The sequence below is a fragment of the Passer domesticus genome, chromosome 5 (assembly GCF_036417665.1).
Source record: "Passer domesticus isolate bPasDom1 chromosome 5, bPasDom1.hap1, whole genome shotgun sequence".
Classification (NCBI taxonomy): Eukaryota; Metazoa; Chordata; class Aves; order Passeriformes; family Passeridae; genus Passer; species Passer domesticus.
Window position 1 is genome coordinate 28,593,414 of NC_087478.1, and position 27,850 is coordinate 28,621,263.

Here is a 27,850-nt window from a genome sequence, read left to right on the forward strand (position 1 = left end):
GCGTCTCCCGCTGAGGGTGCACCTGTGCGAGGGGACGCCAGGGGAAGGGAAAGGCCGCTGGCCTCCGTCCCGGCGGGGAAGTGGCTCCGGTGCTGGCCGCGGAGAGATCATGTCGACCTAATGATCCCATGAGGTAATGGGAAGATAGTCATTAGCTCACTCCCTCTGGGCATTTTTATCTGGCCTTTTTTTTTTTTCCCTTTAGCTACCCACACACAACATGCATGCTGGATTTTCAACATTTGTCTTAATAAATCTGATTAAGATCAGCACAGTACTGTTAATCATGTTTTTCTCGAGATGTTGGATGAAGCTTTGTGTGGGCATAAACATTCTTTGTCCGGAACTGCTTAGTCCATTTCTACTTCCTGGCATGCATTCTTCTTTATTTGCTTACAAATCACGTAATATGGCAAAGATGTCTCATTTTGCAGTTCAAACATGCATGCAGAAAGTTAGAATTGAATGCTGTTCCAAAGTCCTGAAAGCATCTTCCTGTTTTGCAGCTGTTCACCAGTCTAATCTTGAGGATATTCCCTGCAATATCCTCTGGCGGAGGTGCATTCCTTATTTTTGTATAGCAGCAGAGCATAACCCTTGGACACCAGGGTGGTTCAAAGCTAAAACCAGCTGGACTAGTGGAATCGTCTTTGCCCTTGGATGAGAAATGGCAAGGATGTCTTAACTGCTGTGGTACTAAGTAATACCTTGGGGAATATAAATTAGATGCTCACATGTCTGAATCTTTCATTTACATCTTTGGGTAGGTTGACCCTGCTAGAGTTTTGGCACTTAATTCCATTGGCACTAAGATGTGGTGAATGGAAGCCTAAGAGCTGATAAGGCTGCTTCATGCCAGAGACCGATGTAGCTTGACCTTTTTGTCACAGCAGTGGCTGTGAGCAGGAAGAAGTCCAAGATGAGTCTGATAGTTTTGCCCTGATGCATTCTCATAAGTGTTCTCAGCCTAAACAATTTCCACAGCTTGTGCACTTATATTTGCAAATCTGAAGGCCTTCATCAAAAGATATTAATGCAAGTATTTTACTCATGGGCGTTTTGAGACTCTTGCTTCTTGCTGTAGAATGGACAGAATCCAAGCTGTGTATCCCAGACTTTATCTGAAGCTACTGTGCATTGTTGTAGTATAAGGTGCAGAAATTATGTTTCTAAGGGAAAGAAACAAGTCAGGAGGGCACTGGCTTTTGAGCATTGCAAGTAGCTGCCTTTCCAATTACCCCTCATAAATTTATTCACACTTAAGGATTTATTTTGTCTTTCATTTCACTGATCAAATTCTCAGAGAATTCCCAAGGGCCCGAGACACTGAAAACCATAATTCAACACTTGGGATGTGCAGTTAGTCCATCCAGCTGTGCTGCATGAATAAAAGGTGTTCACCAGGGAAATGATGGCTGTCAGAGACTGTAACTTTCAAAGAGAGACTTGGGTTTTGGTTTCCTCCAAGGCTACTTTTGATGCCAGAGGGCTACTAATGTGTTAATCTCAGCTGTGTAGTTTGGTAAAGTATGATCAGCAGGTTTCATGTTTCTATGAAATATAAGAACAACACACAGAAATATAGCTCTACACACAGAAATATAACACAACATACTTCTGAGTTGGAAGGGGCCCACAAGGTTCATCAACACATGTAGCATTTGACTGCATGGAAGAGAGTAATCAACCACATGATGAGTTAACAATCCATGTCAGGTTGCCTCTCTAGTTCCAGGGTTTAACCCATACCTTACAGTGTGTGTTTAAGCAGTCTCTTTCTTCTCTCTGATTTTCATCTATCAGTGGCACCTCTCACCCATGATCTGACTCTGCTGTCATAGCTGTACTAAAAACCCATCAAATCACAGGAGTCAGGTTTTAAATAAGACAGGAAATACTGTTTTTCAAGAGATTCCCAGTGGAGACCTCAAACTGGTTGTGTGATGTTAAGCAAAGGTGGTAGAGCAGAATAGTGAAATGAATTCATTAAACCAGGGCAACCTTTGAGCATTGGTCTCTGGGACACACTTCTGCAGCTCTCCTGAGCAGTAGCTACCAAATTATGTCTGTCCTCTGTGATAATCGAGTACAGTCAGGCCCAAGAGTTGTTACCCGTCAAAAGCTGGAGAGCACAGCACAAGAAAATGTAAATTCCCTGTTCAGATCTGGAGTATGGAATTATTTGAGAGTAAAACAAGTGGCATCCCTAAAATCCGGATCCTTTCTGGTGAATGCGGCCTGGAATTGCATGACAAATGGATCCATTAGCCATGGATGTGAAAAGTTTTTGGATGTGTATTATCCAGATACTTTCAGAAAGTAGAGATGACATTCACATGATTAGTAGCTCTTAGTTATTTTCATTTGATTATGCAAACTTGGAAAGTACTTGCACTGCATTTGGATTTTGTCAATTTACTAATTTACCTTAATCAGACTAAAGGAGAAGAAAGTTTGCTTTCACTGGGTATTTTGACTTGTATCAGGTGTTTGGAAAACATGAAGATACACTTCTCAGGCTGCAAAACTTAAAAAAGGTGCATTCCTTATTTGTACATGAAACATACATGAAATTCTCAGTACTCAGTTAAGCCTTCCCTACTCAGAGGACAGTCTTACTGACAGGGCAGACAATTTATGTAACATACCAAGCACAAGATCTGTGCAGCTACAGCAAAGTCTCCCTAACGATCCTTCTACATCAGCTCTGCCCTTTCTCAGATAGCATTTCCATCCCTGATAGGAATTTCCTGATGCTTAATGGCAAGCATGTATATTAGCAGCATCTACTTTTTTTTTTCCAAATTTACATACATATGGTTTTTCTGCAAGCTTTTTTTTTATTTTTAAGGTTTAAACAGCTAACATTTAGGTCTGTACTCAACTAAATCCTCATCTCTGGCCTTTATCCTCATGGTGGACTTCAGCTTATCAGATGTCTGCTGGAAATGCAAAACAGTTTAGAGGAAACAGTCAAGGAGGCTCCTGGACTGTGTGGAAGGTGGCTTCCCCACACATCTGGTGAGTGTGCCAGCTGGGGAAGCTGCCCTGCTGGAGCTCCTGTTTGTGAACAGAAGAGGACTGTAGGTGATGTAATGGTCAGCAGCAGTCTTGGGCACAGCAGCCATTAAATGATAAGACGTTCCTATTCTTGGAAAACTAAGGAGGAGCTCAGCAGAATTGCTGTCTTGGACTCCCAAAGCCTTGGCAGGCTTTCTCCTTTTTAGGAGCCTCATTGGTAGAGTCCCTTGGGAGGCAGTCCTGAAGGGCAAAGTATTCCAGGAAAGCTGGATGTTCCTCAAGAAGGGACTTTTAAAGACACTGGTGCAGGCTGTCCCCATCTGCCAAAAGACTGCGATGGCTGAACAGAGAGCTTTATCTGGAACTCAGGAAAAAAAGGAGAGTTGATTACCTTTGGAAGAATGGCCTGGCAGCTCAGCAGGACTACAAGGACATCATGAGGTCTTGCAGGGAGGAAATCGGAAGGACCAAAACCCAGCTAAGACTTAACCTGGCTACTGTAAAAGACAATAAAACTGTTTCAATAAATACCTTTGTGACAAATGAAGGAAGCGCCATGGAGGCTCTCCATCCTTTGTTGAATGGGAGGGGAAACACAGAGAATGAAGAAAAGGCTGAGGTACTCAATGCCTTTTTTGCCTCAGTATTAGTAGTAAGACCAGCTGGTCTCTAAGAACCCAGGCCCCTGACCTGGGAGACGGGCAGAGAGCAGAATGAAGCCCTTGTAATCCAAGGGGAAATGGTCCATGACCTGCTACACCACTTAGACAGGCACAAGTCTCTGCGGCTGTGTGGGATCCACCCAAAGGTGCTGAGCTGCCCGTGGCTTGGACAGGTGCACTGTTTGCAGGGTAAAATATTGGCTGCATGGTTGGGCCCAGAGAAGGATGTTTAATGGAGGGCAACCGGTGGCCAGTCACGGGGGTGGGGGTTCCCAGGGCTCAGTATTGGTGCCAGTCCTGTTTAATATCTTTATCAATGATCTGTACAAGGAAATTGAGTGCACCCTCAGTCATATTCCAGGTGACATGGAGTTGGGTGGAAGTCTTGGTCTGGTGGAGAGCAAGAAGGCCCTGCAAAGGGATCTGGACAGGTTGCATTGATGGGGCAAAGTCAATTGTATGAAGCTGAACGAGGCACAAAGTGCTGGGTCTTGCTTTAGGGTCACAACAAGCACATGCAGCGCTACATGCTTGGAGGAAGAGTATCTGGGAAACTGCCTGACAGAAAAGGTCCTGGGGGTGCTGTTGAAAATCCTGATAAACATGAGCCAGCAGTGTGCCCAGGTGGCCAACAATGCCAGTGGCATCCTGGCCATTATCAGCAAGAGTGTAACTAGTAGGGCCAGGGCAGTGATTGTCCCTCTGTGCTTGGCACTAGTGAGGCCACACCTCGTGTGCTGTGTCCAATTCTGGGTCCCTCACTACAACAAGGACATTGAGGGGCTGGAGCAGATCCAGAGAAGGGCAACACAGCTGGTGAAGAAGCTGAAAATTAGTACTTCTGACAAGTGGCTGAGAGAGCTGGGATTGTTTATCCTGGAGAGAAGGAGTCTCAGAGGAGACCTTATCACTCTCTCCAACTGCCTGAAAGGAGGTTGTAGCAAGGTGTGGGTCAGTCTCTTCTTCCAAGTAACAATCAATCAGACTAGAAAAATTGGCCTGAAGTTGTGCCAGGGGAGGTTTAGATTGGATATTAGAAAAAAGTTTTTCAGTGAAAGGGTTGTTGAACATTGTAACAGGATGCCCAGGGAAGTGGTTAAGTGAACCAACCTTGGAGGTGTCTAAAAGACATGCAGATATAGTGCTTAGGGGCATGGTTTAGTGGTGAAGTGGGCAGTGCTGGGTTAATAGTTGAACTCAATGATCTTATAGCTCTTTTTGCAACCTAAATGATTTGATGATTCAACGGCATTACTTCAAGGTATCCAAAAGATGATGGAGAGGCTCCTTTACTTTCCTAAGCTGTGTTGGAAACTGGTAGCGTAGGTATCTCAGGAGAAGATGTATTTTCCAGGACCTTGTGACAGTAGCAGCTGAAAAGCTTTGTAATTCAAAAGAAGCATGTAAATATGGGGAACGTCCTACCTAGCCCAGGGCAAATACACATTCTGTTTTTCCTGACTACAAGTTTTCCCAAAGACACCTCCAATCAGCATGGATAAAATGCATAAAATTGATTTTTAAAAAGAAATTAGAAATTTAAATGCCCTTTACCTTCTATTAAAATCAGATATGCAAAAACTTCAGCACACCTGCCATTTCTGTCGTGAAGACTTGACATGGTGTGAGCCATGTGCCTCCATGCAGCCACACAATGTTCCTCTCTGGCAGCCTGAGATGCTCAAACTTTATGGAAGCCATATAGCTTCTATAAAGCCAAGAACAAGGATCTTGATGTAGAAACAGATGCACACTTGCAGGAGAAAAGATGAGGTAATTAAATACAGGTCTTTTCTAAGGCTGTCTTTGCTCTAGATGTGCTAAAGGCAGCTCTAGCCAGTCATAATTTTACTGGACTCTGTGTATGACACTTTGAAAACATCTATTTGAACTCATTAATGATTTCCAACTTTGCTTTTCCAATAAAAATAATACCATGTACTCTACATTTCTGCTTGTAAGCTTTGGAGTGACATATTCTAGCCAAAGGAATTACACATTAATCCTATCAAAGCATTTTTTGAGATTGATCCTGAATTTCTCTGGCAAAAAATGCTTTGGACTTACACATTAAAACATAATTGTAATAACATAGCTATCTGCCATTTTCCAAGTGAGATGGATTTTCCACACTCTTGGAGATAATTGTCTCACACTGTTTTGTCTAACCTGAGCATGTTAGACAGCAGTCTTTAAAGTATGTTCTTCAATGTATTACCAAGTTTGGCAATCTGGGCCTGGGTTATAACATCATTGCAGAGCTGCTGCAGACTTTTAGGCAGATTTTGCTCTAAGCTTCCCCATTCAAAAATGCTCCCTTGACATTTTGGTGACGATCATTTCAAGGGTGTCCTGGTCCAAGAAAGTAACTTAGTCAGGTTATGCTAACCTGGATGCAAACCACTTAGGTTAGCTCCATCTCAGCGATACCTCAGAACAGCAATGGTAGAAATAACACTCAGCAAACTAGGAGCAAAACTCCAGCTATGCAGGAGGGATTTAAGTTTTGACTACGTGTTTAATTTCTACATTCTTGTACCATCCCCTGAGTATTCTGGCTTACACCTGCTGCTTTGTTTACCATGAAGCTTAGGACACAGTTCAAATAAAAGGTATGACACCTGCCTGATGTGGGGCATGAACCCATTATAAGCTGACTTCTTAAGCATAGCTGGCACCAAAAAATGTTGTGGTTACTTGCACTGTGCAGACGTTTGGTGTATGACTGTTACCTGCACCACATTAAGATTGGGTGTACCACAGATGGCCTGGGGAAACCTTTGGTCTGTCTTTCAAGGAAAAGAAAGGATATGAAAGGAGAGGAAAATTAGATTTGTGCACTCTGGCCAGGCTTGACTCCTGTCACAGCTCAGTATTTTCTCCATTTGTCTCATAAATATTTTCTGTGCATTGGGAAACATAGTCCATGTTCAGAAAACAGAGTATGAAACTACACTGCTGTCTTGCTCTACATGCAGCAGCAAAGGGGCAGCCTCAAGGAGAGCCTGGGTGGGCTTATGTTGGGTACTGGCTTCCTCTGTAGCTGCCCACACAAGCCATTTATAAGCCTCCCAATCCTTGCAAGCCACAGCTGCCTTATGAGGAAGGAGCAAAACTGGCATCCAGCCCACAACATTAGAAGATTTGGGGCACCCTGTTGTTGCCATTCTAATTTCTGAGGAGGCAGTTTGCCTTGACACTTACTTCTCTTCCTACCTCCTGCTGTTTCTTTTTTTACAGTCCTGACATCCTGAAAGCAATATAAACTTTGCCAGGTTAGTCAGGCTTTTGAGAAATCTAGATTTAGCTAAAGAATTTCACAGCACTCCCAACTGAACTTAACCATTCACCAGGAAACTGCTGTGCTTAGGAGTCACCATCATTCTGAACAAACACAGATGGAATTAGCATTCTTTCAATCCAGTTCCGTAAAAAGCTTCAACAGCTCAGTTTCAGATGACTGAAGTAATTTCTGTCAAATCTGGCTTGGCATTAGAGCTCAGCAAGTTGCAAAAAAATACACAGAAGTGAAATATTGAAGTGTGAAAAGAAATTGATTCCCTGTCAAGTTATGTTGCAGATGTGTGCAAAATCTTACTGCAGCATGCACCCTGACTTTTGTGCGTGATTTTAACACATGTTGAAAGCTAGATATATGGATGTGACTAAACTTTTTAACTATGCTTCTTCCTGCAGAAACCACACATAGAATGCTTCAGTCATACAGGACTTTATTTGGAAATTTCATTTTCCTAATTTGGATTTTTTTTTAACCCTTGTGACATATCAGGAATAGTACAAAGCATGTGAGAGAGCTTATATAAATGAACTTGTAATTCATATTAAATTAGACAGTAGCATGATCTATTGTTCCCACTTTGGTACAAAGGATTCAGAAAAAAGTATCTAAAACATACAATGATTTCTCAGAAGATTATTTCTATTCCTAAAAATAAGTCATATTTACAGCTCTGCTTATATGAAATGCAGAGCATATCCAATAGCCTGTCCAGTACTCTTTCATGTACTTCAGCATGATTTACAGCAGTGTTGATGCTTCAGGCATTTGGTGATGTAAAAATCACAGCAAATTCTGAGTGTCTTGGGTATTTCACACAACTTCTATTGTGTACCTTTGTCCTCTGGGGATGGAGATGGTGTTAGAAACTTGTGTAATTGTTTTAGGGAAAGTTTTTCAGTTTTGGATTAACCATAGTGGTCAAAATTATCAGCTACTTCTGCGATCAGAGCACTGTGGTCCTCTTATATTTCATAGTTTCAAGCTACATTTTTACGAAAGGCTTAATTATTAAATGTTCTTCTAACAATTTTTTTAGAAGAACATTTAATAATTTAAACTACTAAACTATTTTAGTAGTTTAAAGAAGGTGAGATGGTAACAGTTTTCTTTATTTCTCCTCCTATTCCCACTGACTTCCTCTGTCCATTCTCTCATGTGGACTACTTACCCCATATTTCCTATTTTACAGCTGCTGACACAGTTTCCAAAGCTTTAACTTCTTCAGGTCAAAGGGCACAGCAGGCTGCTGCACTGCTCCAGCACAGGTGAGTCTGTCTCAAAGTATCTGGGACAGATGGACAGTCTTTTTCTATTCCCTATATATGTTTCAATTACTGTACTAATTTCTTTACTACCTAGAAAGGCCTAGGTAGTAGAAGGGTACCTAGAAGGGCCCTTCAATAAGATACATGCAGATGAGGCTGTTAGGAGACAAATTATTTACCATCATATTATCAGAGGGTGCATACTCTTTTCATGCTTCCTTTGAAAAGAAATTTCACTGATTTTTCAAACATTAGAAATAATTGTTTCTAAAGAATACAGCAGTTTCAAGTGCAGTTCTGTGTATGAAGAAAAGAATATTTGCCCACTTATTGACATAATTAAATTATTTTGCACTTTGTAACATAATGCGGGGGAGCATCAGAGGTGAGTTACTGCATTCAAAAGTATTTTATTGAGGTGAAGGTTCACAATTTGGTTAGGTCTCAAATGGCTGACTTGAATTACTCTGGCACTTCCTAACTGAAGTGTTAGGTAATATAATGAAATTTCAAGGCAAAGAAAAACACATACAGCTTGTGCAGTTGTGAAAGAAGTAAAATCTTGACAGCTAGGTCTCAACCTAACAATTATGATACAATTACAAGGTCCATTAGTCAAGTAAAAGTCCTGCTCAGGTAACACTGCATGAAACATAGTGGGCTGGTTTCCTCTGACAGTTTCTCTTTACTGCACACCAGCCTAGAGTTGTGGAGATTGTGTTTAGTTCACTGAGGGAAGCAAAGGTGTCAATAGAATAATTAAAAAAAAAAATTAAAAATGTAAATTCAAGGTCAAGAGCCCAGCATGGTCTGAGCTGAGCATTGTTTCCAAGTGATGCACATGAAACAGGTTTGGCCACATTTTGCCCAAGAACAAACAATTTAATAAAACAGCATTATTGTTGAGTAGTTACTAATTTATCAAAGGAAAACATATTTTCTCTTTCTGCATGTGAAATGACTGTAACCTATTTTCAAAGGAAGAATGGCACAATTGCCAGTTTGATATAGTAACTGAGCACTTTGCCTGCACAATTCAGGATCCATCTTTTGTGTAGTTCTAGCCAAGGTGTTACTGAAGAAAACAGTATTTCAGTGTGGCGTTCTTGAAAGGTTTGAGCTTCTTGATCCAGCTAGCTGAAAGGTTAGATTCCATGCTGATCATGATAAGTGGGCACCACTAAAGTCAAGATGATAATTTATGTTAGTTAAGCTTATGGAACACTGAGCTGTATAATTTCCCAAAGGAAATCTCACTATTTAGGTAACAGAGTTTTGTTATGTTGTGGCAATATTTCTGCTCGCAAATGTTTATTATCATGGCAACAGTAACAGGTTGAAGCAAAAGCCCCAAATATCCTGCTTTTTATAAAACTAGCCTAAGTGCTCCCCAAACAAGTTGGGAGGCTGGGGGAGAGGAGAAAAGGTCTGCAAAACTGCAGTAGGGGTTATGATCCAGCAGGAGAGTAGGTGGGGAGTCTTGCATGTCTGCTGACTGCTGGACAAAGCTTTTATGACTACGAGCAGCATCAGGACTAGGTAGCCTAACCAAGAACTCTGACCCAAAAGGAAGCAGGATTTCTGCAAGTAAGAGAAACAGAGCCCATATTTACCCACCCTCATTTCTCCTAGTGGCCTGAGTAGGGCAAACTGACAGAGACAGATCAAGGCAAGGAACCTGCAAAATAATCTCCAAAATGATATTTTGCATTTTGACAGTAGTTTCTGGGAAGCTCTGCCCTATATAGTACAAACCTTTTTTGTATTCAACTACAAATGCTTCAGTATTTTCCTTTGTTTTTTCCAGACATTACTCTTTGACATATGTAGGGCACCATGCCACGTGTGTCGCGTCTTTCCTGCGCATGATCTATATGTCTGTAAAATTCCCCTGGTTGCCACAGGAAGTGATAGTAATCCAGTGAAATCCAGTTAAAGCTGTATTGGGAAAATCTTTCAAGATAAAATACTCCTTCATTCCTGGAAATTTTTCTTTTTATGCAATAGAGCTATCACAGAAAACATTTAATAATGCAACCATTACTATTTATTGAAACTCTTTTGGAAAGTTTTTGTTCACCAGACTGTACAAAAAGAATTCTTCTCTGGGTATTTCTTATATTAGTAACTAAAATTATCTGTTTTCTTCTTCATAACAGTTTCTTAGTAGCAGTGCTTTTCTCCATTGTTTGCAGACCCCAAGATACACCTGAATGTTTAAGCACTTATCTCTGTGACTTTTGCCTTGTCTCACGTAAATGTCTGCCAGGAAGGAACTGGGCTGTCAGCTTCATCCCCTCAAAAAACTTTCCAGTGCCATGAGCTGAAGGCAGGTTCCAATTGTTAAGTCATTCTGGCCCGAGTTGAATTTAAAGGCAGGCTCCTGTAGCTAACGGAAGTTGCTGGAGGCAACTTCTCAGCAAAAGGCATTAAAATCATATGTCTCATAATTATTCTTTTGACTCAATTACCCATTTACTCTTTATTTTTATATCCAGTGGAACCTGAGGGCAGCAAATACTGCGTAAGGGGAACAAATCCTGTATAATAGTTCTTGTTTTGGTACATTCACTTAGTGGTGATTTATTAAGGGCTGCTGAATAAGCCTGATTAAAATGCATAAACAGTTCTGAACAGTAAACAACCATGTCTAAGGATGAAAAAATGGGACCCACATGCTGTGCATGGAAATTGCCCTTAACAACATGGCCTATTGTTGAACAGATAGGAAGCCAAAGGTTGCTTGTAATCAAATTTGAAGTTTCCCATCACTTATAAAAGCAACACTTCCTTGTGTAAACGTTTCAATTTGTTGTTGTTGAAAACTGCTTCCTGACTTAATCCCTACAGGAACACACAAATTCTTTGATTGTCAGGTAGAAAGACAATTTTAGATAAAGTAACTTTTAGATTTAGACTAAGTAAAATAAATGCCCTTTGCCTGAATGTTCCTGCAGCACTAAAATCTGCACAGTTTTCTGAGATTAATTAGAAAGAAAGGACTCGTTGCATCATTTTAATCTCTCCTGAAAATTTCCTGTGTTCTTAATACCTAGTAGGAAAGACACAGTATGCAGTGCAAACCCTCCTAACTTTTTACAGCAGCAAGAAGCTCTGTGCAGATTTTTATTTTTCCCTTGGTTAACAGGGTTAATTAATTACAGAAATTTTCATATTAAATATCTGATCTAATTGAACCTAAATAAAGTAGTCTTTCCATTGTCGGAGACTTTGAATTATGCCTGGAGCAAACAGAGGTACCTTTTAAAAAATAAAAGTTGCTTTTAATTACTTTGACAAATACAGTTTGAGAGCAAGGAAACCCAAGCCCTAACCAAACTATAAATGCCATTACATTTCCCTCTGGAGGCAAAATTATTTTTGTCAGAGGCTTCCAGAAAGCCTAGATTTCACCCACTGCATTTGAGCTCTTTGAACCAAATGGTGTCTTCCTAACATTGTTAAACCTTTTTTTTTTTTCCTTCTGGAACAAATAGGAGCAAATTACATTTAACTATGTCCTCATGTTTAAAACATGATTCTCTATTATCTGTTGTCTTTGGAAGGTCCTAGAGACTTAAACTGGAGACTTAAACTCTAACAACTGGAGGTCAAGAAAGGCAAAAGGACAGTCTGGGAAACTACAAGAGCTAACAGGATCTTGTGAGATTCGGCAAGGGAAAAGTTGAAGTGCTGTCCCCAAGAGTGGAGCAGCCCTGCAGCAGCCCAGGTTGGGGAACAGCTCTGCAGGAATGGCCCACCCTGGGGGCCCAGAAGGCAACCATGTGCCCTGGCAGCAAGGCTGCCTCAGATGTGAATAGGCATGCAGCCTTTGGGCTGTGGGAAGGGATTTGTTCCCCATTCCTCCATGCTTGTTAGGCTACATCTAGGTGCTGCATTCAGTTTTGAGCACACCAATGCAAGGAAGAGATTGATAAACTGGAGTGAGTTCAGCATTGTCCCAAAGCTGATGGGGTCTGAAGCAGGAACTGAAGTGACTGGGCTTGTTCAGCTTGAAAGAGACACAGACTCAGGGGACAACCAACAGCCCCCCAGTACCTCTGGGGAGGTTAGCAGGAAGATAGAGTCAGGCTCTTCACAGCAGAGCATGGAGAGAGAACAGCAGGCAACAGGCATAAATTGAAACAAGGAATTCACACTGGGTACAAAGAAAAGAAATTCCCATGAGAGCAATTGGGCAGTGGTAGAAAATTCCTGGAGAGGCTGTCCAGTCTCCATCCCCAGAGATTTTTAAGACCTAACTGGATAAAACCATGAGCAATCTGGTCTGAACTCAGAAGTGACCTGCTGTGAAGAGGAGATTGGACTGTTGACTGTTGGACTATCCTGAGGTCTTTCCAACCTGAATTATCCAATGAATTTATTCTAGTATTCAGGAGCAATGTTCCTGATGACAGGTCTGTGTAAACAGTGCTGCATCAAAACAATTTTTAATCATGTTATAACTGTGAGTATTCCATATAAGGAATAGACTTTACAGTATTTCTCTTTTCTCAAGAGAAAGCTCCCTGAGCTGAGAGAAAGTGATGAAGAAACACTTCCGTTTTCTGTACAACCTTTATTTATGTGTCCTTGTACTGTGATTAAGACAAGGCTCCACAAAACCTCAAGTTCTGGTGTATTTGGGAATCCTCCAGGTAAAAAATATTAATTCCTGGTTTTGCAGATAGCCCCTTTTTTGAAACAAAATACTGTTTTGTTTTGGTTTTTTTTTATTTTGTGTATCACATGCCATGTCACTTAAGATGAGCACAGTGAGGACTAGGAGGTCTGTAGGGCAGGAGAGAAGGCATTAAAAAAAGCCCCACTCTGTGACCTGGGGAAGACTCCTCACATTCTGCTGTGGGATTGCTCTAGGCTTGGCATTAGCTGTCCTGAGGCTGACTAGCTGTACACCTGGCTAAAGTATAAAAATGGGTATCATCTTGTAACTGAGTGTCCTGAGGCTAAAGGAGGCCCTAACTACTGGGTTTAATCTTGTTTTCCATCCATTATATGCACCTGTATTCTGTTGAACAAAAGGACACTTACAAAACTTTTGGTGAAAAATGTGTGCTCCAGTGAAAGCTTAGGCCTGTGACAGCCATTGGGTGACAGACTCCCATAGTCTAGGAGAGCTCAGAGCCCATGAGGTGTTTAACTCTTGAAAATACATGTTTTGTAGTTGCCCAGAAGCAGGTGAGAAATTTGTTTTGGCCAGTGCCATACACACAGGGGTGTATAATCATGCTTCAAAGGTTATGTCTGGTAAGGATCTGGCTGAATCTGTATGATTAAAACTTCCAAGGGTTTCTGCTTGAGCTAATAATAGCAAAAACGAATGTAGTCAGTAAGCGGGTACTTATATCTTTGGAAATTAACTATTTTATAAGCCGTGTGAACCAGCATTGCTATTTTTTGCCCAAACCATGGGGTTACACAGGCTTTATGAAGACAAATATAAACATGAAAGCTCTTTGTAACCTCTGTTATGGGTCTTGCCCAATTTTGGAATTTCACTTAGAAAATTCATAAGTCAAAATTAGTGAAAAGAACATTATCTATTTTAGGAATACTTTTCAAATAAGAATAGTGTTCATTTTCTCAATGTACTGATTCTTTTTCCTGACACGGACACTTATTTCAAGCATGTGTTAATACTGGTAAAATTTCACTGAAGATTATAGATTAAGATTATACCTCAAATATTTTAGGAGTGTCATGAGGTGCAAAGCTGCAAGCATAAACTATGCTATGGTGAAAATACAGAACGGTACATAGAAATCCTTTTTTTTCTTCTTTTTATTCCTTGCAGGCTGCCATGGAAAGAATTGCCTTTTTTGTAGATTAGAAGCTCCTCATATAGGAGATACACTGTGTTACTACCTGTGCTCTGTGTCTTTTGCATTCTTTGGTTTGTCTGCTTTTGAAGTAAGGCCAAATTAACATATCAAACTGTAGCTGTTCATTTACATTTTGGTCTCCAAGCAAACAAATAGCAAAGAAGATATTTTCTTTCCCAGATTTTTACAGGTATCAAGTATTGTATTTGAGTTTCTGTTATTACTCTAAAAATCTTTTCTTTAATTATTTTTACAAAACTGCAAGAATAAATTTTGAAAATAAATATGGTCTAAGATTCATTACTTTAAAATGTCTGTATTTCAAACATTCTCTTTTTTTTCACGAGAATTCAAGCTTATAATTTTTTTCACCTTTGCACAAGTGTGCATACTGGAGGAAATTCTAAACCTAATTCTCATTAGAATTCTTATGACATCCCTAAATTTATATCAATTTAATACAGTTCTCTTGTCTCATTTAGGGAATCATTTTTCCCCAGTGTAAGATGCCACCATCAATACCATGTTTAATGATGGTACAGATCAATCTTTTTTGTGATGCTAAATCAAAAAGCCTCTTTTTAGTCTCCTACTTCACACCTGTCAGCTTTCATTGTTTTTCCCATTAAGAAGTTGTGTTAAACACAATTTTCCTTTATATCCATTCTGACTAGTGCGTATCCATTCATGTGTTTACCAGTTATCTTCCCACATAATTATTGAAACAATTTTTTTGTGGTTTGCTGGGTTTTTCTTTAATAAAACAAATTATACCTAGGTAGCACGTATTTGAGAGATCAATTCACTGGAACTCCAGGTCAACAGGAAGAAATTATTTAGGAGATACACTAATGTTACAAAAAAATGTAGTTGCTAGGGAAGGGCACTCTGGCATCTTTACCATGTGTTATTTTACCTATCACTGTTGGCCGTTCAGTCAGTCCTATGTACATAAACTTTCATTCTGCATTGACCGCCTATAAGAACATTACTGCACCAAGCAACCTCTATTTAAACCCTCTTCTCCACTCATTGAAATAGAAGTCAAAAGGATGTGATCAATTACTCAATTAAGTTAGATCGTAATCTTGCCAGGTATTTGCATAGTGCCTACTCCTTTGTATACAATTACTTCTCTTCTTTCTTCACCACACACTCATGTCATTTAAATGTCTTACTTTATACTGTGAAGAAGAAAATAACATCTTCATGGTACCGTGTAAGAGTCATTACAGCTAGTCAAACCCTTACTGACAAAATGGTTTTAGTTGGAAAATACTTTCTTGGTCATTTTTGCCTAAAAGTTCTTTAACAAAACTGAAAACTTGGATTATGTTACCATTGTCACTTGATTTGATGCTAAAATACGAAGTTTCGCACTAATCAGTGTGAAACAGTAAAATCCTCTACACATTCCAGGGGCAACACTTGCCTGAAATTTCCCTGTGTAGGAACTGATAATGTCCCAACTGATAAGTTGGGAATGCAATTTCTGAAGGTCAGAGATCATCATGAAATAGGTCACTTTCAGGATTTATAACTGTGTGGTTTTCTGACTGTCCTCATGCCATCTTTAATGGAAGGCCATTTTTATTCTTAAGCTACTTGAAATATCTTATTGCCAGTCACTGCTACAGGATCTTCTCTTTGTCACTTACAGGCTTTTCTTTGACATTTTTCAGCTGCTGACAGTATGGGGATTTTTATTATTGTATCCAACTTAAAAGATACTTCAGTGTTTTGATTCAAAGTCCAGTTACTTCTCTGATAGGCGCTACACATCTGGTTTTTTTTTTACAAAAATTAACACTAGAAAGCATCAATTTATTTTACACCTATTCTGGTTGTCCTGTTAGTTATCCTAAGTACTGTTGTTATATTATTCTTACTATACTGCATGACTTTTACATTTTTGATGTTACTGTAATTGGAAGGTCTAGACATCAGCTAGTCATGGTCCATTGTACAATGAGCTGTACATGCAGACATAAAAGTCAGTACAAGTTATATTTAGCCATGGGTACATTATAACTATTCATTGAGAGTGCTTAGTATCCTCAATTTCACAGTGTCACAGAATGGAAAAAGTTGGAAGGGACCACAGTGTGTCATGAATCCAACCTGCCTGTTCAAGCAGGATCATTCCAGAACACATTGTAAGGAATGGCATCCAGGAAGTATCTTGAATATCTGCAGAGAGACTCCACAATCTCTCTGGATAATCTGTTCTAGTGCTCAGCCACCTGCACAGTAAAGAAGTTCTTCCTCGTGTTGCCTCTTGTCCTATTGCTTGCCACCACCAAGAAGACCCTGGAAACATCCTCTTGACAGCCTCTCTTCAGATCCCGATAGACATTGATGAGGTCACCCCTCATCATCTCTTCTCAAGACTGAACAGGCACAGCTCCCTCAGCCTTTCCTCATAAGAGAGATGTTCCCTTCCCCATATCACCTTTGTCACTCTCTGTGGGACCCACTCCAGGAGCTCCATGTCTCTGTTGCACTGAGGAGCCCAGAACTGGGCACAGCACTCCAGATGTGCCTCAGCAGGGCTGAGTGGAGGGGCAGGATCACCTCCCTTGACCTGCTGGCAGTGCTCCTCCTAAAGCAGCCTGGGATTCCATTGGTCTTCTCTGTGTCCTGTGTTAGCAGGCCCTCCCCTTCACTTAGTAATAGCCCACATTATCCTTTGTTTTCCTTTTGTTATTGGTGTATTTGAAGAAGCTCTTCTTACTCTCCTTGACATCTTTGGCCAGATTTAATTCCAGGTGGGCCTTGGCCTTAATCATCTTATTTCTACTTACTTTCAAGTAAGTCTGAAGAAGACTTTTCAAGTTGAGCAGTTCTATCAGATAGAGCCATTTTTTTAGCTTCTCCCACTTTACCAAGGACTTGGCCCCGTCACCTGGGCATGAAGTTCTGGTGAACACAACAGAACCCAAAGTAAAGATGCCACATATTTCAAGAAATTTTTTCAGCTGAGACACAAATACTACCCTGAAAAATGTTGCAAGATAATGTTACACCTGGCTTCTGCCTGTTTAAGAATGCAAATAAAATCCATACAGGAAGTATTAAAATTGTCAATGACCTATAGTTGATTTTTATGCTACACTTTATCTAACAAACTTTCAAGCAGTATACATTTGCTATTAAAAAGAATTACTTTTACTGGACTCCATTCAATTAACTGCTGACTTCCTCTGCATTGTAATTAAGAACAACAGCACCTGGAAGAATGGCTTCTACATTTGTTTGTTTGTTTTGTTTGTGAGAGAACAAAGTGAAATTTACAGATTATTGATGTGATAGCTTCAGGAGCCTTCCTGTTTGCAGTGTCTTGACTGTATCTCAGATTAAATAAATTTGGAGGCCAAAGGCCAAAGTCCTAGGCTGCAATCAGACATTCACTGCAGATATGACACTGTTTGTTTAAATGCCTCTGCTCCTTCAATCCCCCTGTCTCTGCATCCCCAAAGCAGAGATGCTAAAATCGATTGTGTAACTGGCTCTGCAACTTCCTGAATCCAGATATCAGCAGAATCAGATCAGTTTAATTATCTCCACAAAGCTGTTCAGATAAACTCAGTGACTTAGCAATCAAGACAGTATGAGTCTTTACATGGGTCATTTTGAACACGCTGTTGTTAGGGGCTATGCTGAAATTACTGTTAACTGGTTTCATGTTTTGTCCTTTGGCCCTGCCACTTGTTGAAGGTACTGAAAAAGTGTAGGTTGCTGTTATCTTTAAAAATCACTATTTTCAGTGCATTTTCACTGGTCATTTCAGATGACCAGTGATTCCTTCCCTTTTCTACCTCCTCTGATTGCATCCTTTTCAACATTTCCATTTAGCTTTTGCATTGCCTTCAAATGAGGTGCAGAATTTTTCATTGGCCTCTTCATCTCCTCCTGTAATCTCTTTCAAAATTATGTTCACTATTTTACTTAAGAGTAAACAGATGAAACATTCATGGGCTCGGCTAGGAAACTCCAAGAAATGTAAATTGATGGGTCAAGAGAATGACATAGAGATGGCATAGCAACTAAAAAGTAACCAAACTGTGACCATGGAAATTTGAGGATTTAGCTTTGTAATGGCTGACAAACAAGCAGGACATAAGCTTTTCTATGCTAGGCTGTAGTAATGAATAAATTCCACCTAATACTCCAGGCAGGACTCATTGACCAAGAATTAACTGTGAACTTATTTGTCAGCAAATGTACAGCATTCCTGAACTATAACAATGACCTAAATCCATTCTGGTGATTCTGAAGGGATATGATATTTCTTTAACAGACTGTTTTGTTTGTATTTATTTTACATTATATCCACTGATGGCACCAAATTGACTTACATGGTAGCTCTTTCTGAAGTAGAAAAATTAAACAGGGACTAACAAAACTAGTTTTGCTCATAACCAAAATATACATATGTCATGTGGTACTACTTTTCTGTTGCTGTTACATTAAAACTAATTAACAAATTCTTGCTGTATGTTTCTCCACTGATTTCATAGTGTAGTATATATCAACATAAGGGAATAGTAGGAATACCTACCTAAATGCCTTTTATGTATAAACAAAAATTTCCCTACTTCAGATTTCACACATAGCCAAACCCAAAGCTGTAGTTATTTTAATGTCAGTCACTCTTTCTTAGAGCAAAACATCTCACAGAGAATGTGAGAAATGGCTGGGATGCTAAATAGCTTCTCCTGATGTAAAGATAGTATTGTGAAATATTAAAAGGAATCTTTGCCAGCAAAAAATATCTACACAATTTTCCCTGTTTGCCTGAAAACATAAAACCCTTTGGATTTGGTGTAAAGTGAGTCTCTTTGGTCTGCAAATCTGTTGTTCTTCTGTTTATGGGAAGTGTGGAAATTCTGAAAAGTATACCAAAGGTTGCCACCCAGACAGCTGGCTGCTGCTGCCCAAGGCAATGAGCATCAATTTTCAAAACATGAGAATGAATTAAAAATCAGTACTTTGGGGTTTTATGTCCGAGTCTTAAATATAAAAGAAAAGCCATTTAAAATATGGTTGAGACACAACCTAAGTCATTGTGCTTAGAGACTGAATACTGCAAAAGCCTTAATGATCTATTGATGACATAGGGATATGTTTATACTGCACCCAAAGCCATAGTGCACCCAAAGCCAAAGCCACTGTGCTATCAGCCACTAGCAGCACACAGCATATTTTCCAAAGATGCTGACACTTTGTGGAGACAGGTGCACCGACAGATTCCAGCCTAGGAAGTGCAAAGTTGTTTCATTAGAGGCAGAAGAGAGAGCAGTTCCTTATTCTTATCTTGGTTAGGGTCGGACTCTGACAGCCTTCTGCAGCTTTTGTAGCTCCTTACCTCTTCAGTAAATCAGCTAAAACCTAGGAGAAAAGAGCATTATTCAAAGCAGGTAAACAGAGCAGAACTTGGCCCTCTGTCAGTAAATGATTTGCGAAAAGGTCTTTTAAAGATGTGCTGTGAATGACTGTTTGCTTGCCTTGAGGCAGCAAACAAAGATAGCCTCCAAATCCCGCAGTAGCGTTTGGCAAGCGTAATCGTAGCCAGTGTATTTAAAGTAGCCAGTTGATTACAAATACACTGTCCTAAGTGAAATGGGAATTTCAAGGAAGCAGAGTTAAAAGATGCTGGCAAATGAATCTCCACTACAAAGGCTGAAATGGGGGATTACAAATGAGTGATCCCTTTAGTTAGCCTGCTAAATTGGTGTGCAGGCCTGGAAAAAGGGAACAATGAACACCTCCTGACACCAGGCTGTTTGTCTGGTGAGTATCCCTCAGTGCAAATGTTGGTACTGTGTGAGTATTTTTTGTGTTTCTATAAAGTCCTAATGAGCTCCTTGGGTGAGAGTGAAACCCTTTGCTTTTTCACACTGTGCTCAAGACCCTTAAACTTCATGGGGTCAGGCCTAAAGAAAGGGTAATGGACCATGAGGTCCAGCTTAATAGACCCGATATTAACACAGCAGCAAGAATGTCATCAAATGCAAAGTTTAGGGCAGGCAGTGAATGAAGTATTTGTTACACTTAAATAATATACAAAGATTATAACAGAGTAGTAGCACTACATCAATGTCATCATGCGGGACTTTGAAAATCCCCCATGTATGAAATAACTTTGCAATGCGTCCTTGTATAATAAACACCACAATTTACCTACATGTCCTAAGAGATTAATTACATTAATGTGTGTTAAATGTCATATCTAGCAAATAATATTTATCATAACTTCTCATTAATCTTTGACCTTGAAAAACCTACATGTAAGAAAACCTCTCTAATTTATTAGATCACAGTAAGAAAATATTTGCATATGAGAAGCAGAGTTTATTCATTCAGTGGCTGAGATTCCAGTACTGACAGATCAACAATTTTATCAGAAAGTGAATGAAATTTCTCAATTTTAGTTTATCCCTGAAATATTTATTTGTATAATTAATGTTTAATCTGACTAATGAAGTTAATTCATAATGCAAGATAAATTATGAACCAATATGGGGTCAGGTATCAGCAGCTCAACAGCTTATTTAATAATTGTTTGACTTCTTTGGGATTACAGTTATAAGTCCAGAACGCTGCATTTGAAATATCTCTATATTAAACTTTATTTGAAGATAAGGAGCTTTTATTATTGTCTCTATTTGGCATTGTTAGAAGAATAAAATGTAGATATAAATAGTGATTTGGTAAGCTTTCTGAAAGTGGCAAAAACACATTTCTGAAAAGAACCCCCTTCTTCTCAATGGGCAGAATTTACTTCTCTTTTAATGACTAGGCAACTTGCTTTCCAATAAAGTAATTCAAGGAGAAGCTAGTCTGCAAGAAGTGTGTGTTGTCCCTTTGAAATACAGGTTCACACAGATGCTTGAAATGGGAAACAGAAAAATTAAGCAAAAGAAATATTGGTAAAGTTAGTAATTCTGTTTAATTTTGTAGAAATAAAAAAAATCATCTTTTTATTTTGCAAAAACAGGAAAAATTCCCACATGTGATGTATGTGTCATTCAGACCTGGTATTTACCAGTATGTCCTTCAGGTGATGGGAGCAAAGAATGGCCCTGACCTACCTGGGGGCTCCAGAGGGACAGAAGGGGTGGTCTTTGCTCTTGGTGATCAAATGAAAGCAATGGAGCAGCATTGCCTGCTTTTCTGTCTTAGGATAGTTGCAAACAGGTTACTAAATTACAATTTTCTTCCTCCTCCTGAGGTGAATTAAAGATTGATTGGTAGATGGAGAACAAGTCCTCTTCCTACGGTGCCTTTCCTCCTACAGAGATTTTGTGTAGAAACTTGCATGCAGCTGAGCCTTCCCTGTGTTGGCCAGGGAGATGGTGGGCGATTGGAACTGGTCTGGCTTGGTCCAACATCCACAAGTGGCAGCAGAAACTGCACTAAACTGTGCCTGTCTTGCTGCAGGACTCAGGTGGAGACATCCCTGCCCAGCGTGAAAACTGAGTCCATAACAGGGTGCTGCTAAAGCCTGCTGATGATCTCATCCACGCTTCCAGACCACTCAAGCCTGTCCAGCAAGCCAGGCTGTACAATGGAGGAGGTGGCCAAGAAAAGCAAAGAGACAAATTGCTTCACTGTTGTATCTGCTGTGACTGCTAAAGAAAGATGGGAAACCAAGGCAATTGCCAAGGTTATTACTGATTTCACCATTTGCTGCCTTTCACAGTAATATTAGGTGTTCATCCTCCATTTTTGAAAGTTAGTAGTTCTACATTTCATTTAATCATTAGAATATAATAAAACACAATAACACTTTAAAATTTTTGTCAAGTTATTTTGAGAAATATGGTTCTTGGTGTTTTTAAATTTTTAACTCAATTTTCATGAGGAGGGAAGGAAAGCACATTGAACTCCTCATGTATTCCAATATAATTTCCCAGACTTTGGTATAGCTCAAAGCTTTATGTGGAAAAGCCAATTAAGGCTGATCCTGGCACTTTAGCAGCACCAGTAAGTAACTTACCTTAAGACCAAAGACACCAAAACTATAGTCAAGGATTCTTAGTGACAATGTAGCTCAAGTGCAGGAATACACATGTCTGCATTAATTTTGAACTTAAATTTTATCTGTACTGAGTGAAATAAAAATACCCTCTTCTCTGACATAGAAGTCTGCTCCATTTTGAATTTGACTCGGGCATTTAAAAAATAGCTTTCTCTATCTGTCAGTGAGGACAGATTCAAATATCCAGGATTGTAGTAGCCTTTTTCCCCACTTCAATGTGAGCAAAGTGACCAGAGACTATCACAAGGAGAACAAAGAGACTTTATCATCTAAGCTTACTTCTTACTATCCACGATTGGTGAACGTATGTTGCAGCTTTGAAAGAAAACAATAACTCTGCAGGATTTTAGGCTTTTATTAAAAATTTATGAAGCTAGCAATTCAAAGTCAGTTAAAATCTGAACCTAACTATCCCAACTGTAGGAAAACTAACTACTATGAAACAATACAGTTACGGTTCAAATAATGATAATCAAAGTAATTGTTGTATAAATAAAATGTTATGAAGTCACAAATTATTTGGAGCAATGGGTGAGATTATCAAGGAAACACTGTATGCTTTAAGTAGTGAATGTATGTAATACACTCAGAAGAAGGCTTGAAGTATGCTCTCAGTTCTTGAACAAGTGGTATATGAAGTACTGAAATATGAGTATATACAAATAGAGGGAATATGCATCAACAAAAGAGAAAAGTAGTGACTTAAGACTTTTTTTGTCTTGTGTTTTCCACTGGTTACATGTAGATAGCTTCCTGCTCATCATTTAAGTCTTCTAGATCCCATTTCAGGAGGAATTTCGGCTAGGATTTGAGATGTGCTGCTTTAAAGGGGACCCATGCTCTTATTTTTTATGGTCTGGCTCAGACCAGATGTCTCATGAAGTCTGGTGTAAATGATTCAGTAGTTAAGGGAAAAGATAACATCTTCAGTTGGTATGGTCTTTGGAGGATGAGGGTTAGAGCTGTAATCAGCCAATTTCATTCCTCTTTGCTAATTCATACCATGCAATTTACTTTAATCACGGGGCTCCTCAGGGTAGCAAGTTATGTGACTTCGTGTTGTTCTCATTTGGCCTGAAGACACTGGTGTTTTCTAGAGAAAACCATATGTGCCAAGTTTCCTACCTCAATGAGAAAGAACAGTCCATACTCAGTGGCACGTACTCAACTGGACATTAGTGTAGCATGCAGCAGACAAATTCAGAGTATAAAAATCCACTCCAAGATAAGTGACTGCAGATATGTTTTTTTCTTTCTCACAGCTTTTCTGTGAGTAGTAAAAACCTCTTCTAAGGAATGATGAATCTGCATGTGTATTTAGTATATATATATATATATATATATTTATATGTAAACTATACAACATATTTAGAAAAATTAATAAACCTCGAAAATACAGGAATTGGAATTTTATACATGTAAGTTTGATTCCAGTGTATATCTCTCCAGCTTGAGAGAGATATATCCCAACAGGAGGGTTTGACCTATGTGTCTATGCAAGTTTTGAAAAGGAAGCAGTTATTTTGAAAATCTTCTATATAATGAAGAGGTCTGGAGAGCAGGAGTGTAAGAACACACACAGTTGCTTACAGAACAGAAGAAGAACATCACATTTGTAAACAAGGAATGTGTAACTTCTGAGTTATATTTATATTACTACTATTATTTATAAAATAGTCACTTAGTTGCTGCTTTACTTTTCTTTCCTGTAAATAAATTGTTAAAAAACCCAACCTATTGTTTTCCTCAGTTTACACTGTTACAGATAACTAAGAAAGAGATTAAAGTCTCCAAACATCTCTCCAGCATTAAACTCTGCAAACTCTACAGGTTGCTGCATATCTTGGATCTCAAAGTCTTGTTTACTTACATAGCAAATTTTAATTCAAATAATGTATTCAAATTTTAGTTGAAGTATTTCTCACTGTCAGCAGTCAAGGAAGCATGATAACTGCTCGCAGAGCCCAGAACAGGCTTTACCAGGCGTGATGTATCTCACTTCTGGTGAGAGAGAGAACAGAAACGGGATGCAAGAGCCAAAAGCACACTGAATTCTAGCATTATAGGGGGGAAGCTTTCCTTTGGCATGATGTAGTGTCTAATATGTGTTCTCATATCAATATACATGGATTAGTAACATATACCAGTTTGTAATAGTCTGACAGCAGAATCCAATCTTCTGCCTGACCAAGATGAATGAAGGAAAATACAGGTATAACTTGTCCTTTTACATTCCTTTGCAACAATGGAACTCAGTAAATGCCTTTCCAGGAACAGCTTTTGCACAAGGCTGCACACTAATGCCATCAGACAAGACAGCTGGCAAACAATCATTCAGAGCTGTGGGCAGGTTTCTCACGCCAAAATCTGCCACCAACATCCTGGACTGAAGCTTCCAGGTGGGGAAGAATTAGTATGGTAAGGCCAACTTGACTTACTTTGAACTCAACTCATAATAGTCAAGGAGGTGTGACCCCAAACTAAAAGGCTTGCATCTACTGAAAGTTATAGTGTAAAAACTGAAAGCAGCGGTACCATTCTTTTCCTGGAAGTCCAGAGTCTGTTTCTTCCTGATGAAAAAAAACCACTACCATTTTTGTATCAATGGTAGCAAGAGCTCTGCCCACAAAAGGTTTCCAAGACTATGAGCAACCTGTAAGGAAAGTCTGCCTCTTCAGTAGTGTCCTGGACTTAGATTGTCTCTTCAATATTTATAAATTGACAATTGTTTGCTTAGACAGAATAAAGCACAGTGACAAAATGAAAAATAAATACTTCCGTTTCAAACATAATCATATCCTCAAAACTTTGCACTGAAATGATCAAAATAATGGATCTTCTCTTCCTAGCATGAAGGTGCAAAATGTGAAACAGTAAATATTTTCCCATTGAGTAAATTAAAAAATGGTCTCTTACTTAAATCATAAAAAAGGTCTCTTACTTCTACACTTGAAGCAGAATCATGTCAATATCTTCCCTGGATTGTGTTGTGTTAGAGGGAAGTCTTGCCAAGACTCTGAGAGAGAGCACCACTAACTTTCCTCCGTTTTTTATAGCCCATGAGACATAATTTCTCTTGTAGGCAAAATCAAATATCTGAATCATTCCTGCATAATGGTTTCATCCAGTCTGGATTCCTTTTATTTACAAAAGGATTTGCAGTCTTGTGAGGTAGATTAAGTACCAGTCTGTCACACTGAAAACAGAGATAACACATTTTGAGTGCCTGAGAGTAAAGAAAAAAGCTGTAAAATACAAACACTCTAAATAAGTTCCTTTATTTCAGCACACTGAACATGAGGAGATTATTTCCACAGCCAAATGGGGTCTACAGAGGCCTATAGGACCATTTCTTTTGTTAATTGAAGGAGCTGCTTCTACTCAAGTGTTTGGCAAAAATAACCTGCATTTGGATTGTTATTTTCTGGGGGGAAAATAGTGTCCCTTGCAGACAGAGACAGAGGAAGATATGTTAAACTGAAAATGCCATGATCACACAACCTCTAAGTGCCAGTCAACACAAAACTATGTTATTATCCAGCACACAGAACTTATGGTCAGAACCAGAAGAAAAGAAAACAGTGAGCAGAGCCCTTGAAAGTTATTGTGTAGTCCTGCTTCCTTATGTGTGTCTAAAGGGAAGTTCCACAGGAGTTCCTCTGCCATTACTTTAATTTGCCAGAGGTTCTTCCTTCTCTGTAAAACCAACCTGCATTGAGATCCAGCTGGTGAAAGCCACTTCTTGTGTGTCTCTGTCTTTCCTTGGTGAGCAACAGGAGATGGGGTCAAGGGAGGAGCTTTCCAGGCACTGAGAGCAACTGGAACTTCACAGCTCTGGGGTTCTGCCTATGAGAGCTCCAGACAGACCTCACTTCAACAGGACAATATGGGACATTTCTCTTTGGTGGGGTGGATTCAGTGGGTAAGGTTTGGAGAGGGAAGAAGGTAAATTGAAGATAATCATTGCAATTGACTGAAATATTCAAGATTTCACTCTTTATTTTCTCTTGGTTGAATCCAGCCTCTTTTTTAATTCTTGGTGTGAGGATTTGCAGGAGAAATGGATGAAAGCTCCTTTAGTGCACTAGTACACTCCTTGTTGCAATTTTTCTTCCACTATGCAGAATTCAAGAAATTACCAACACCACCCATTTTGGGGATCAATTTTCCATAAGTTTGTTTCTCAGATTCTTGTGTGGTGCAGAGAACTGCTGTTCCATGTTGCACCTCCTGTGCTGGGTTGGCAAACCTAAATTTTTAGTGCTCCAAGATCATTTCTGCAAGTGAAGACTTTTCTTTCTTTTGAGAAATCATCTACTAGGGACTAAAACAAGTAACTGGGAGGTGAAAATCTGAGCAGCACTTGTGTATTTTCTTGTGTATTAATTCTTTGCGTGGTTAAAAATACCAAATCATTCTGTGAAAGTTATGAGTTAAATCCTATTTACTAAAGAAATTTTTGTACAGGGGAAATAGTATATTCAAATACAGAGTACATAAACCATTTAAAATGCTTTCATCTTTACATAGTGTGTGGTAAAATTTACATCAAAATGCCAACAAATGTCTAATACTTTTGAATTGTTTAAAGGTCTCCAGAGGCTTAAAGGAACGATTAAATTTATTTTTATTTTCCTAGAGACATGTCACCTAATATTCTTCCCCCCAGCCAAATCCCAACCTGTCATACTAACAAGTCTATATATATATTTATCTTTCCATCTTCTCATTTTTATTTTCTTTTCTTTAATTTCATTTGCTTTTCCCCCCTTTTCTTTCTTTTTCTTTTTTTCTCTTGGCTTTGTTTTCTCATTTCTCTTTTTCCCCCTTCTTTTCTCACCTTCCCCCTATTTTCCCTTTTTATTTTTTCTTTCTTTATGCTTTTTTTCGTTCTTATTTTCCTTTCCTTTTTTTTTCTTTCCCCCCCCCCTCTTTTCTCTCTTTCATTTCCTCCTCTATTTTCTTTCTTCTCTATTTTCCCTTTTATTTTTTTTTTGTGGTGGGGGATGGTGTTTGGCTGGGGTTTTTTTTGAGTTTTTTTTTGGGGGGGAGGGGATGTTTTTTGTGTTTTGGTTGTTGTTGTTGTTGTTTGTTCTGGGTGGGTTTGGGGTTTTTTTCCTTTCTCTTTTCTTTCTCTTTCTCTATCCCCCCCGGGTGGGTGCTTCCCTTGCTGGCGGGGTGCAGCAGGGTGGGCGTGCTCGGTCCATGGGAGTGTGCTGCCACCAGGAGGCTGCCTGGACCCCTCCGTGCTCCTCTCCAGCAGCCTCTGCTCCAAAGGCAGCTGCAAACACTCCCCAGCTCTTCAGCAGTATATATTCAGGGTATACAAATAGCAGTGAGAGAGAGCTGCTGAGCTACCCCAGGGCTGCATATAAATTATGGCTGAAAGTGACTTTAGTGAAGTGGCTGTTAGTGCCTGCACTGGGTATGCGTGAGTAAATGTGTGTTTAATTGCACTAACATGACTGCTACACGCTGCGAAATACAGCAGTGGAATCACTCCGTGCTAGTGGTGACTCTTTCAAAACAATCAGGAAACTAAATGCCCGGGATGAAATAACTCTGTACTCTTTCATATGAGATCATAACAATTTGATATCATTTATCTTAGCATCAAAACAGTATATTAGCTTTAGGAATTCTTTTTCATTCACTTTCAATTGTAATTTAAGTGTATTTCTAGATCATAGACACACACATGTATTGGGTAAGTC

At 39.4% G+C, this 27,850-nt stretch overlaps 1 long non-coding RNA gene across 1 annotated transcript; it reads left to right on the forward strand.

The window, feature by feature from the left end:
- The first annotated feature begins 11 nt into the window (after nt 1-11).
- On the forward strand, nt 12-23,787 carry LOC135301927 (uncharacterized). The gene is made up of 4 exons (XR_010363659.1): nt 12-133; nt 2,852-3,640; nt 8,174-8,249; nt 21,338-23,787. It is a non-coding gene; the product is annotated as an uncharacterized LOC135301927 (long non-coding RNA).
- Nucleotides 23,788-27,850: the final 4,063 nt, after the last annotated feature.